The sequence below is a fragment of the Tupaia chinensis genome, unplaced genomic scaffold (genome assembly GCF_000334495.1).
Source record: "Tupaia chinensis unplaced genomic scaffold, TupChi_1.0 Scaffold149501_1, whole genome shotgun sequence".
Taxonomy (NCBI): domain Eukaryota; kingdom Metazoa; phylum Chordata; class Mammalia; order Scandentia; family Tupaiidae; genus Tupaia; species Tupaia belangeri.
Window position 1 is genome coordinate 3,124,806 of NW_006209345.1, and position 11,694 is coordinate 3,136,499.

The window sequence follows — 11,694 nt, forward strand, 5'->3', positions numbered from 1 at the left end:
GGCGGCGCCCCCTGGAGGCCGCGCGGGCAGGGCCGGAGCCTGACCCCTGGACGGGCGGCGCTGAGACCCAGGGCCAGAAACTGGGAGCAAGATCTTAGACCCTGGAGGTGACCCTGACCCCAGACCTGGAATAGGACAGGGTCCTGAGACCGAAAAAGACCCTAGACCCGGACATGGACCACATCCTCGGATCTCTGGATCGCAGACTTCACAGCCCACAGCCCTGCCCGCGGAAGTGAACCAGGACAAGGACCTGGGATTCCAACCAAGACCCCAGACTCACACTCCAGAACATGGTCCTGGAACTTTTCAGCTCAGACTCTGACTCTAACCGCTGACTCCCTGACACCAGACCTGGATAACAGTCCTGACCCAGACTCCAAGCAGGAGGACCCTAGACTCAGAACTTGGACCACTGCCTCAGACTCTGTAGTGACCTCAGGTCACAACGCTGCGCCCCCAACGGCATACCCAGACTGTAGCACTGACTTCAGAACCCCCCACCCCAACCCCGCCCCAGGACTCCAGATACAGATTTTGGACCATGACCCTTACCCCATCCCAATCTTGATTCTAACCCCAGATCCAGACGACTACCATGACTCTGACTCCTGGACTTGGGGTCAGGGCCCAGACCTAGGCTTGGACCATCAGCTCCTGACCTGGGTCCTAGACCAACACTCAGAACGTTGGACACAGACTTGAGACAAGGATATCCAATATGAGACCTAGTCTGGACCCAGGGCACTCAACATATCACCCACAGTCTGGGTTCTGACAACTACAATTAGACTCCAGTCTTACCCCATGGCCGATCCCCACCCCTCCTGCTCCAGACCCAGTCTTGGCCCCCAGACTCCCACACAGGATCAATGACCTTGCACCAAGCCCTGTCCCAGTATTAGCTTGTAGACCCAGGGTCCCTGACTGACACACATGGCTGCTTCCTGCCCTGGACTCATCCCTTCCAGAAGCTCTTTTTTCCTTTTTCTTTTTCTTTTCTTTTCTTTCTTTCTTTCTTTCTTTCTTTTTTTTTTTTTTTTTAGGGGTTTGTTTATTGGGGCACTTTTTTTATTTTTTTGAGAGAGAGAGAGGTTTTTGTTATAGGGCGCACATGCTCACTGGAGAGACAGAGGGAGACAGAGAGACAGAAAGTGAGAAATCACCCCATTCTCCTCTTGGGATTTTGGGCACACACGCACACACGCCCAGAGTAAATTTTAAGCTGTGGGGTCCAGGACTTGAACCACCATCAACTATGTGGGAGTCCAGTGATATAACCATTACGCCATCTGCTGGTCCCCAGAGGCTCATTCTTGATGATTCCACATTGTAAGGTCAAACTTCTCTCAGGCTGGGAAGACAGGGATCTCGGCACTGCTGAGCAAGGGCAATCCCCAATGCTGAGGGGGAAGGCCAACCGAGTATCCCAAGGCAGCACACCTACTCAGCATGCTCTTCTCTAGAGCTCTCTGCTTTCCAAAGTGACAGACCCTCCTCCCAGCCCTGCACACATGCAATTCAATCCTCACGCCTGTTCATGGGCCAGTAATTGGGACCCTTTTGCAAAGCAGGGACCCCAACCTTGTGCATTTCTCGGCTGCTTCTTGAATCGACCCTGGCAGAACCGGGACTGGAGCTCATCAGAGAGGGCAAGGTCCCTTTCTCAGTGAGTGACACCACCACCCACCATATACCCAAGTCAGAACTGCAAGCCTCTTGTCCTTGACTCCTTTCCCTTCCTCTCCCCTTCCCTAATCCAGTTTATCCCTACACCCTCCTGTCTACCCTCCTGAGAATCTTCTGTCTACTCTCAGGATCTCAGAGCCGCTGCTCTGATGTGGACCCTGACCACAGATGCCTTTCCCAAATCTAGGCCTGATGGAGTCACTGCTTCCTTAGCACCAAGAAGCATCTCTTCAGGCCTTCTGGGGCTACTGAGGGTAGCGGATCTAGAGGAGAGCTCCACTCCCCTTGGCCCAGAGCAGATTGTCTAACCTGCAAGTCAAGGTCTTGGATGACTAGGCCCTTTCTCCCCTCTCCAACTTGCTTTGCTGTCATCTTCTGCACTTGGGACCTCCCCTCCTCAGCTGCCCATCCATTCTCACCTCTATGCCTCTTTTATTTCCTAGGCCCGAAAGCCTTCTGTGACCAGCTGCTTTGACTAACTACTGCTCATTCTTTAAGGCTCACCTCCTCCAGGTAGCCCTCCCTGATTTTCTGCTCCTAGCTATGTATACCTCCAGTTCTGGACTTATCTACTGGGCCATATTTCCTTGGTTTGAAAATATCATCAATTTTGGGGACCAGCAGTTAGCGTAATGGCTATGTCGCTGAACTCCCATGTAGTCGACCATGGTTTGTGTCCCGGACCCGGTGGCTTAAAACTCACACCGGGCACGTGTGCGTGCGTGCCCAAGATCCCGAGAGGAGAACGGAGGAGAAGGCATTGCGGCGTGGCCATCCCCCCTGGAGGGTGATTTCTCGCTTTCTGTCTCTATGTCTCTGTCTGTCTGGCGAGCGCATGCGCCCTATAGCAAAAACCTCTCAAAAAAAAAATTCAATTTTGAGTTGTATCATTGCACATTTTGACAGCGGGGTGTGTGTGTGTGAAGCTTCATCACATGTCTGCATCAGCTGAAATATGCAGGGACCAGTAGTGGCATGGAGGTTAAGGTGGTCAGATCCTACATGGCTGACTGTGCTGACTGACTCAAACTGAGGCCTGAACACAGTGACTTGAAAATCATGTGTGCATTGTGCACCCAAAATTCTGAGAGGAGAATGGAGGAGAAGAGATTGCAGCATGGCCATCCCCTCTGGGGATTGACTTCTCACTTTCTTTCTGTATCTCTCTTTCTGTGTCTCTGGCAAGCATACATGCTCTATAGCAAACTTTAAAAAAAGAAAAAAATAAGACTGCTTCCTAGCCTACTGTAAAGGGAGCCTAGATCTCACATGGTTAACTGTAGTTCAAATCCTGACACTAGTGGTGTTTTTTATTTTTATTTAACTTTATTTGTTTATTATTTATTTATTTAAATTTTACCAGAAAGGGATAGAGTGAGAGAGAGAGGAAGTGAGAAAGCAAGCCACCAGGTCTGGGACTCAAACCATGGTTGGCTGTGTGGGAGTCCAGAACCCTTAACCACCATGCCACTTGCAGGCCCCAGACCCTAGTGGTTTTAAAAATATGACAGGCATGTTTGCCTGCATGCCAGAATCTCTACAGGATGATGAAATGGAGGAGAAGGGATTGCAATGTGATCATGCCCCATTAGAGGGTGCTTTTCCTCCCTCCTTCTTTCTCTCTCTCTCTCTCTTTCTCTCTCTTTCTCTCACGCAAGCACAAATACACACCAGCGATTAAAAAAGAGAGAGGAAAAAAGTATCCTATTAGAAATGCTGTTGTGTGGGGAACCAGCAGTTAGCGTAATGGCTATGTCGCTGGACTCCCACGTAGTCGACCGCGGTTCGTGTCCCGGACCCGGTGGCTTAAAACTCACGCCGGGCGCGTGTGCGTGCGTGCCCAAGATCCCCCGAGAGGAGAATGGAGGAGAAGGGATTGCGGCGTGACCATCCCCCCTGGGGGGTGATTTCTTGCTTTCTGTCTCTCTGTCTCTCTCTGTCTGTCTGGCGAGCGCATGCGCCCTACAGTGAAAATCTCTCCAAAAAAAAAAAAGAAATGCTGTTGTGTGAAAACACACACACACACACACACACACACACATTGTCTCCCACTATAACTGATGCTCCTGGTTCATCCCTTGTCCCCAGTGCCCAACCACAGGACCTGACTCACAAAGCCATCAATGGATAAATGAGTGATGGATTGAATGAGCTCTTGGATCACATGGTATTTGGGGGGCAGAACAGGGCCAGATGTCTCGACAGGAGGCCCCTGAGACCAGCAGTTGGCATAATGGCTATATTGCTGAACTCCCACGTACTCAACTGCGGTTCGCGTCCCGGATCCAGTGGCTTAAAACTCTTGCGTGCGTGCCCAAGATCCCAAGAGGAGAATGGAGGAGAAGGGATTGCGGCATGGCCATCCCCGCTAGGGGGTGATTTCTCGCTTTCTGTCTCTCTGTCTCTCTCTCTGTCTGTCTGGCGAGCGCACCTGCCCTATAACAAAAATTCTGCCCGATGAACTTATCAGACCAGAATCTACATGTGGGTTCTGGTTCTGGTCATTTGGGTTCTCCTCTGCTCCAGGAGGCTGCCACTCTGTCTCCACCTGAAAACACAAGCAACTCCTCCCACCTGAAGCCCAACCACAGCATCATTGGGCCTGAAGCTGAGGTTCTTCCAGGGAGCTGGTCTCTCGCCATGGGTTCCTGGAACCTGGGAAAGGGGCTTCTGGTAGTGTTGACTGTAAGGCTGGTGGGCCCCTGGCCAAGGGGAGGCTGGTTTTTGGGATGGTGCTGCCCTCTGTTGGTTCTGGGAAGATGGACTGTAAACTTGCCTTTTCAGGCCAGCTTCTAGTCATTCTTTCTCCCAACAGACCTTTGTACCCTGAGCAGACTGTACTGGGCCCTGGCCAGAAGACTAGGATTGGAAAGAGGAGTGGAACCTGGGGCCAGCAGGTGGCATGATGGTTAAGACTCTGGACTCCCGCATGGCCAACCAGTTTGAACCCCAGACCCAGGGCTTGAAAATCATGCTGGGCATGTGTGCGTGCGTATCCAAGATCCTAGGAGGAGAACAGAGGAGAAGGGATTGTGGTCATCCCTCCCTGGGGGGATGGGGGATGATTTCTCCCTCTCCCTTTCTCTGTCTCTCTCTGGCAAGCACATGTGCCCTATAACAAAAATCTAAAAAAAAAAAAAAGGAAGAGTGAAACTCAGTTTCTGCCTACCTGACAGACCCTTGGACACATCATCCCTTGATACCTCACTGAGTGACTAATAGGTGTTACAAACTTAGCGCATCCCACACTGAGCTCTTGTTCCCATAATCCAGTCTCTGTTCAACCTGCTCCTCTCCTCCTCCCCATCTCATTTGTATATCCTTATCCTAGGTTTTCTCTCTTCCATCACCTGTCCCACCTGTAGGTATGGTATAGTCAGTCAGCTAGCACCAAACTGCCTCTAAACTGTGACCTGAGTCCTTCCACTGTGTCCCGTTAAATCCAAGTCTGAGTCTCCATCACCTCTCGCCTGTATGGCTGCACCAGCCTCCTCATCGTCCCTGTCTCTCCTTTAGCCAGAGATTTTACAGGCTTAAACCTGGCCCCAACATAGGCTGGCTCGGTGGCACAGTGTGAGCGCTCTATTCAAGCAGAGCTGCACCTGTATGAAAGATCACAAGTCTGGTGCTATGGTAGGCGCAGTAGGCACACATACACATGATTCGGATTGGCTGGAAAGGCTCATATGAGACCATAATACCCTGTTGAGGGTGGTTGTCCCCCCCCCGGGCCCCGGTCACTGCCTCCACCTCCAATGACTGTCTCTGTGTTTAGGAAAAACCCCTACCCACTTCCTGTGGTCTGTAAGACCTGCACAGTCTGCTGAGTTTCTGCCTTTCTGGTCTTCGTACTGTCACTAGAACCCAAGTCCACTTCAGCTTCTGGGGGCCCGACTTTTAAAAACATATTTTTTAAAGAATTATTTTATTTAACTTAATTAATTCATTTATAATTTGACCAGAGAGAGAAAGTGTGAGGGGGGGGGGTTGAGAAAGAAAGCCACCAGATCTGGGACTTGAACCACAGTTGGCCATGTGGGAGTCCAGCATCCTTAACCACCACATCACCTGCTGGGCCTCCTGACTTTTTAAAAAATTTTAAAAGTTTGCTATAGGGCAAGTGTGCTGGGCAAAGAGAGAGAAAGCGAGAAGGAGAGAGAGAGAGAGAAAGTGAGAAATCACCCTCTCCCTGAAGGGAAATGGCCACGCCACAATCCCTTCTCTCCCATTCTCCTCTTGGGATTTTGGGCATGCATGCGCACACACTCGGAGTATTTTTCAAGATGTTAGGTGAATGAAATGCACAGTCTGCCATGTGGGGTTCGGCACCCCAACCACCACATCACTGGCTGCTGAGGGCTTGACTTTACGCTTCCCTGCTGGGAGCGGGATCCTGCCCCTCCTGCACCTGATGGGCTCAGGGGGCTTGCCCTTAGTGCCTGTTTGCTGTGTTCAGTGCTATATTCCTCACCCCCAGAATGATGCCCACCACAAAGTCAGGGCTGAAAAGAGAGAAAGGATTCAGTGTTGGCCCTGTCTGATGGGGAAGAAAACCTGGTGGTACAGAAATAAGGTGCGACACTCAGTGAGGCTGACCCACATTGGAAGCTTCCAGGTTCACGACCAGAGATCTCCCTGAGTACCCTGGGCACACACGGACCCATGGTCTAGGACTGGCTAAGGCTGGGGGTGGATTGCAATGTGAAGACCCTGTTGGAGGTATGTCTCTCTACCTCTGTCTGCTTCAGAGAAGAAATAAATATAGCAACTTAAAAAGAAAACCCCATAAACATAAATCTCCAATTAACCTGCCAAAGACTACAATGAAAAGAAGTGGGCCTACTCAGGCGAGGACTGGGGGAACCAGCAGTTGGTATAATGGCTACGTCACTGGATTCCCGCGTAGTTCACTGTGGTTCGAGTTCCAGACCCGGCGGCTTAAAAACTCACGCCGGGTACGAGTGCGTGCGTGCCCAAGATCCCGAGAGGAGAATGGAGGAGAAGGGATTGCGGCGTGGCCATCCCTCCTGGGGGGTGATTTCTTGCTTTCTCTCTCTCTTTCTGGTGAGCACACACATCTTATAGCAAAAAACCTCTCAAAAACAAAACAAAACAAGTCTAAGGAGAAGACTGGGGAGTCTCGAACATGGCACTATTAAATGGGAGGATTGGAGAGGTTGGGGGTGAGGGCTGGCACATGCCAAGCCCCGGAGCATGAGTTCTCTCTTGCCAAGGCCTTTCCTTCCTGTCTGTGTCCTGGAAGGAGAAGAGCAGGAGGGTGCGCAGGAGGGCTTCCCGGACCTCAGCAGCATGCTCCAGTTGGACCTGGAGGAACTTGCTGAGCAGGGACAGCCGCCTGAGGTTGAGTGCCCAGACAGTGCCAAGCTATGGTTAGGCTCCTGGGAGTTCACCTGTCACACGTTCGTTTGACAATATTTGATGAGCTCCTATGTGCCAAGCACCAGTGTGTGGCCTTGGGGATCAACATAGGAAGACAGTGACCTTTAGGGCAAACTACATAATGGCCACCGAAATTTATTGTGTTCTCATTATGTGCAGAAGACTGCTCCTTGAGCCCAGCTGATCTCATTTAATGCTAGAAATATCCCTGTGAGGTGCCTGAGTAGAGCCAAGCGCCTCCTCTGATGAAGTTGGGGCAATCTCTGCGGAAGCACGTTTTTTGCCAGAGCCAGACAACAGGAGAGAAGTGGTTGTGCTAGGGCAGGGAAAAGAGCTTTCCAAGCACGTGGAACAGCAAGTGAGAAGTCCCTGAGGAAGGACAGGGCCCTGGTATCCAGAGGCTACTACATCACCGGGACGTCGGTGCTTCGCTCCCTTCTGGCATAGTCCAAGGACCCTCGGGTGGGTCTTCAGCCCTCAGGTACCAGCCCGCAACCTTGGCAGAGCCTCAAGATTCCTGGCTCCTCCCGACCGCTTCCTGGGAGCAGCCCCACTCCCGGGGACCTTTAGAAAGGTCACAGTCCGCGGTGCCCCAAGCCCAGTCTTCTTTTCCGCCGCCTCGGAAGTTTTACTGGGACGTGGCTCCAGCTGCCTGCCCGGCCCCGCCCACCTGGAGCCGCGCCCAGTGCGCCTGCGCCCCGGCTTCTGCTCAGTCTGGCTGCAGAACCTGCTAGTTCCACCCTCGGACGTCTTTGTGTCTTGACCCTTCCAACCTGCTTTTGCGTGTCGGACTCACAGCCTCGCAACTGGACCCATACTGTGGCCACTGGTACCTGCCGTGATGCGTGGGGGGTGGGGGACAGGCTCGTGGAAAAGACATGGGGTGGGATACCGATACCACCTCTACGAACCCGGCTGGGTGCCCAGTTGTCAATACTTAACCTCTCTGAGCCTTGCCCTCCTCATCTGTACTAGGGACGCGCCCAGCCTGGCCTCACTGGGTTGTTCTGAGGAGTAACTGAGATAGGTGTGTGAAGTGTTGGGTTGGGGGAGGCGGAATGGTGAGTGGCCGCCCCCTGTCACAATGGAGTATCCAAGGCCTCACTTGAGTCTCTCCCTAGGTATCCTCCATGTCTCTTTTCTCTCATTTCTCTCCTCTCCTCTTCCTTTCTTTCTTCATGTGCTTGTTCTTCTTTTGAGTCTTTTTGGGTATGTTTCTGTGTGCCCCTATGTCTGCCATCCTAGCACTCTCATGGCACACTTTGCCGGGGCAGCAGCTGGAACTCCCAGCCATCCGTGCAGGGGGAGCAGGTAAGAAGAAGAGACAGAGGCTGGGTGGCAGCGTGGGGCAGAGGGGACAGCCAGGAGCTCCCAAACCGCTGGCGCCTGCTCTCAGTGATTCCTGTCCACGTGTGGGTGTCAGCACTGAGGCTTCCTTTCAGCCTCAGCTCTGAGAGCTGTGGCCTGGAAGGTGACAGGACAGGTCTCCAAGGTAACAGGTGCTTGGCTTGCTCTGCCGCTGGCCACGGACACCACACTTGGCACAGGACTGGCCTGGGCTAGAGCTGAGATTGCCTCTTCCTCCAGGGCTGGCGACCTCATTTGCAGAGTCCCGTGCAAAATAAAAATGTAAGGCTCCTCGTTCAAAACTTAAGGATTTGGGACCAGCAGTTGGCGTATGGCCATGTCGCTGGATTCCCATGTAGTCGACCATGGTTTGAGTCCTGGACCCAGTGGCTTAAACTCACACAGGGGGCATGCCCAAGATCCCAAGAGGAGAATGGAGGAGAAGGGATTGAGGCGTGGCCATCCCCCCTGGGAGGTGGTGATGTCTCGCTTTCTGTCTCTCTGTCTCTGTCTTTCTGGCAAGTGCACGCGCCCTATAGCAACCCCTCCCCCCCGAAAAAAAAGAAAAACATTAAGAATTTCAGGACAGGCTACTAGAGCATGAAGTTAGGCTCTTTGGAGTGCAGGGTCCTGTGTGACTGCACAGATCACTGCCCGTACTCCCCATACCTCTCCACCTTTCACTGGAGTCAGCACGCTCCCTCACCCCTGACTCCAGCAGAGGAGGAGTGGGTAGAGCTAGCTAAGGCTAGTCAAGGAGCTGGATTCTGTAGGAATGTGGGCAGTAATCTAGTCCGAGATGCTCAGCAGGGCACAAAAGTGACTGGATAGGCTCCAGAGTCCTGGGTTCGGTATTCTCCCATCTCTCAGCTCAGCCATGAATCCTGGAACTGACACTTCACTTTTCTGAACCTGGGCTCGGTCATCTAGCCAATGAAGACAGATGTGATTTTGTGTGTGCAGGGAGGCTAGGTATAGGCTGATGCCAGCTCCTTTTTTATTTTTTATTTTTATTTTTTTAATTTTGCAATAGGGCATGTACACTCACTGGACAGAGACAGAGAGGGAAATGAGAAAGCACCCCTCAGGGATGATCACACCACAGTCCTTTCTCCTCCATTCTCCTCCCAGGATTTTGAGCATGCAGACACAAAGCCAGCATGATATTCAAGTTACCAGGCCCAGGACCCGAATCATGCTGTCAAGCCATGTAGGATCCAGCCCCTTCAACCACCATGCCACTGCCTGGCATGGTCTCTGGGTTTTATTAGCCAAGTCACTTTGGGCAAATGGTTGTGTCTGTAACTCCGTCTCTCATCTTTATTTATTTATTTATTTTTAAGAATTATTTATTTAGTTTTATTTAGTCACTCATTTATTTTAATTTGACCAGAGAGAGACTCAGAGAGACAAAGAGAGAGAGGGAAAGTGAGAAAGCAAGCCACCAGATCCAGGACTCAAACCATGGTCTGCCATGTGGGAGTGTCCAGCACCTTAACCACCACACTACCTGCTGGTCCCCAGTCTCTCAGCTTTAAAAGAGAGAAAAGAGGATTATCTGTTATTACATTTAAAGTGCTTAAAATGGTGGCCAGTACACAGTAAGTTCAGTAGATATCAGCTATTATGACTTGTTTTTGTTGCCTATGTGAGGCACATAGAATGTACAGGTTAAGGGACCAGCAGATAACGTAATGGCTACGTCGCTGGACTCCCATGTAGTCAACCACGGTTTGAGTCCTGGACCCAGTGCCTTAAACTCATGCCAGGCACGTGTGCGTGGGTGCCCACATGCGCCCAAGATCCGGGGAGGAGAATGGAGGAAAAGGGATTGCGGCGTGGCCATGCCCCCTAGGGGATGATTTCTCACTTTCTGTCTCTCTGTCTTTCTCTGCCTTTCTGGTGAGTGTACGCGCCCTATAGGAAAAAAAAAAAAAGAAAAAAAAAAAACACCTCTCCAAAAAAATAAAATAATGTATGCCAGCAGGTGGCATGGTGGTTAAAGGTGCTGGACTCCCACATAGCTGACCATGGTTCAAGTCCTGGACCTGTTACCTTGCTTTCTCACTTTCCCTCTCTCTCTCTGATCAAACTGGAAAATAACAGTAATAATGTTAAATAAAATTCTTAGAAAAAAAATGTACAGGTTACTCTCTTCAAGTTGGGTGGGAAACTGAAAAGGCTATGAAAGGAAGTGTGTGAAAGGATTTTCAGTTGTGGTGAGGGTGGCACAGTCTAAATGCAGTGAGATTGAGGGCCACAGAGGTATCCAGTTCTAGGCCCCTGGGCTAGAGGCACCTACTACATGCCAACCATGGCACTTCCCATTATGGATGCCAATGGCAGAGTTGATTTGACCCCGGGGGGTTAAATTTTTGTAGATGGCCTGGGAAGATTAATTCACAGTTGAATCCAGGTGTAGTAGTAATGGAGCAGGAAGATTAGAAGCTCCCTGGATGGTTCTCAGGAGAGAGAACCCATTAGGTCCCTTCTAGCTCTTTTAATTCTGCCAGGCAGCTCCAAGCACGTTTTTTTGGGAGGTGGGTCAGGGAAGCTTAACACTTAAAACTTCACATTAATTAAATTAGATTGAAAAAGACACATACACGGGACCAGCAGATGGCATAATTAGGTTACATCACTGGACTCCCACATAGTCGACCACGGTTTGAGTCCCAGACCCTGTGGCTTAAAACTCCTGTTGGGCATGTGTGCATGGATGCCCAAGATCCCGAGAGGAGACTAGAGTAGAAGGGATTGTGGCATGGCCATCCTCCCAGGGGGTGAATTCTTGCTTTCTGTCTCTGTCTCTCTCTGGTGAGTGCACACACCCTATAGCAAAAATCTTTTTTTAAAAAAAGAAAAAAGACACACACAGAGGAAGAGGCTGATAGTAGCACTGACACAAGCAAGGAGAGGGTATGAGATGATAGAAAATATAAATTTGAAGAAATATAGCAAGACAAGACATGGAACCAACCTAAATGTCCACAAACTGATGAATGAATTGGAAAAGTGTGGTATATATACTCTATGGAATACTACTCAGCCATAAAAAATAACAAGACCCTGGCATTTGATAGAAAATGGTCAGATATGGAGGATCTATTGCTGAGTGAAGTAAGCCAGGCTATGAAAGAAAGATATTGTATGTATCCACTCAATATATACCAACTATCCGCACTCTATGATAGAGAGCAAAAAATCGGAGGACATAAAAGCAGTGAAGGTACTTAATGAGAATAGGACAGTGTGGAA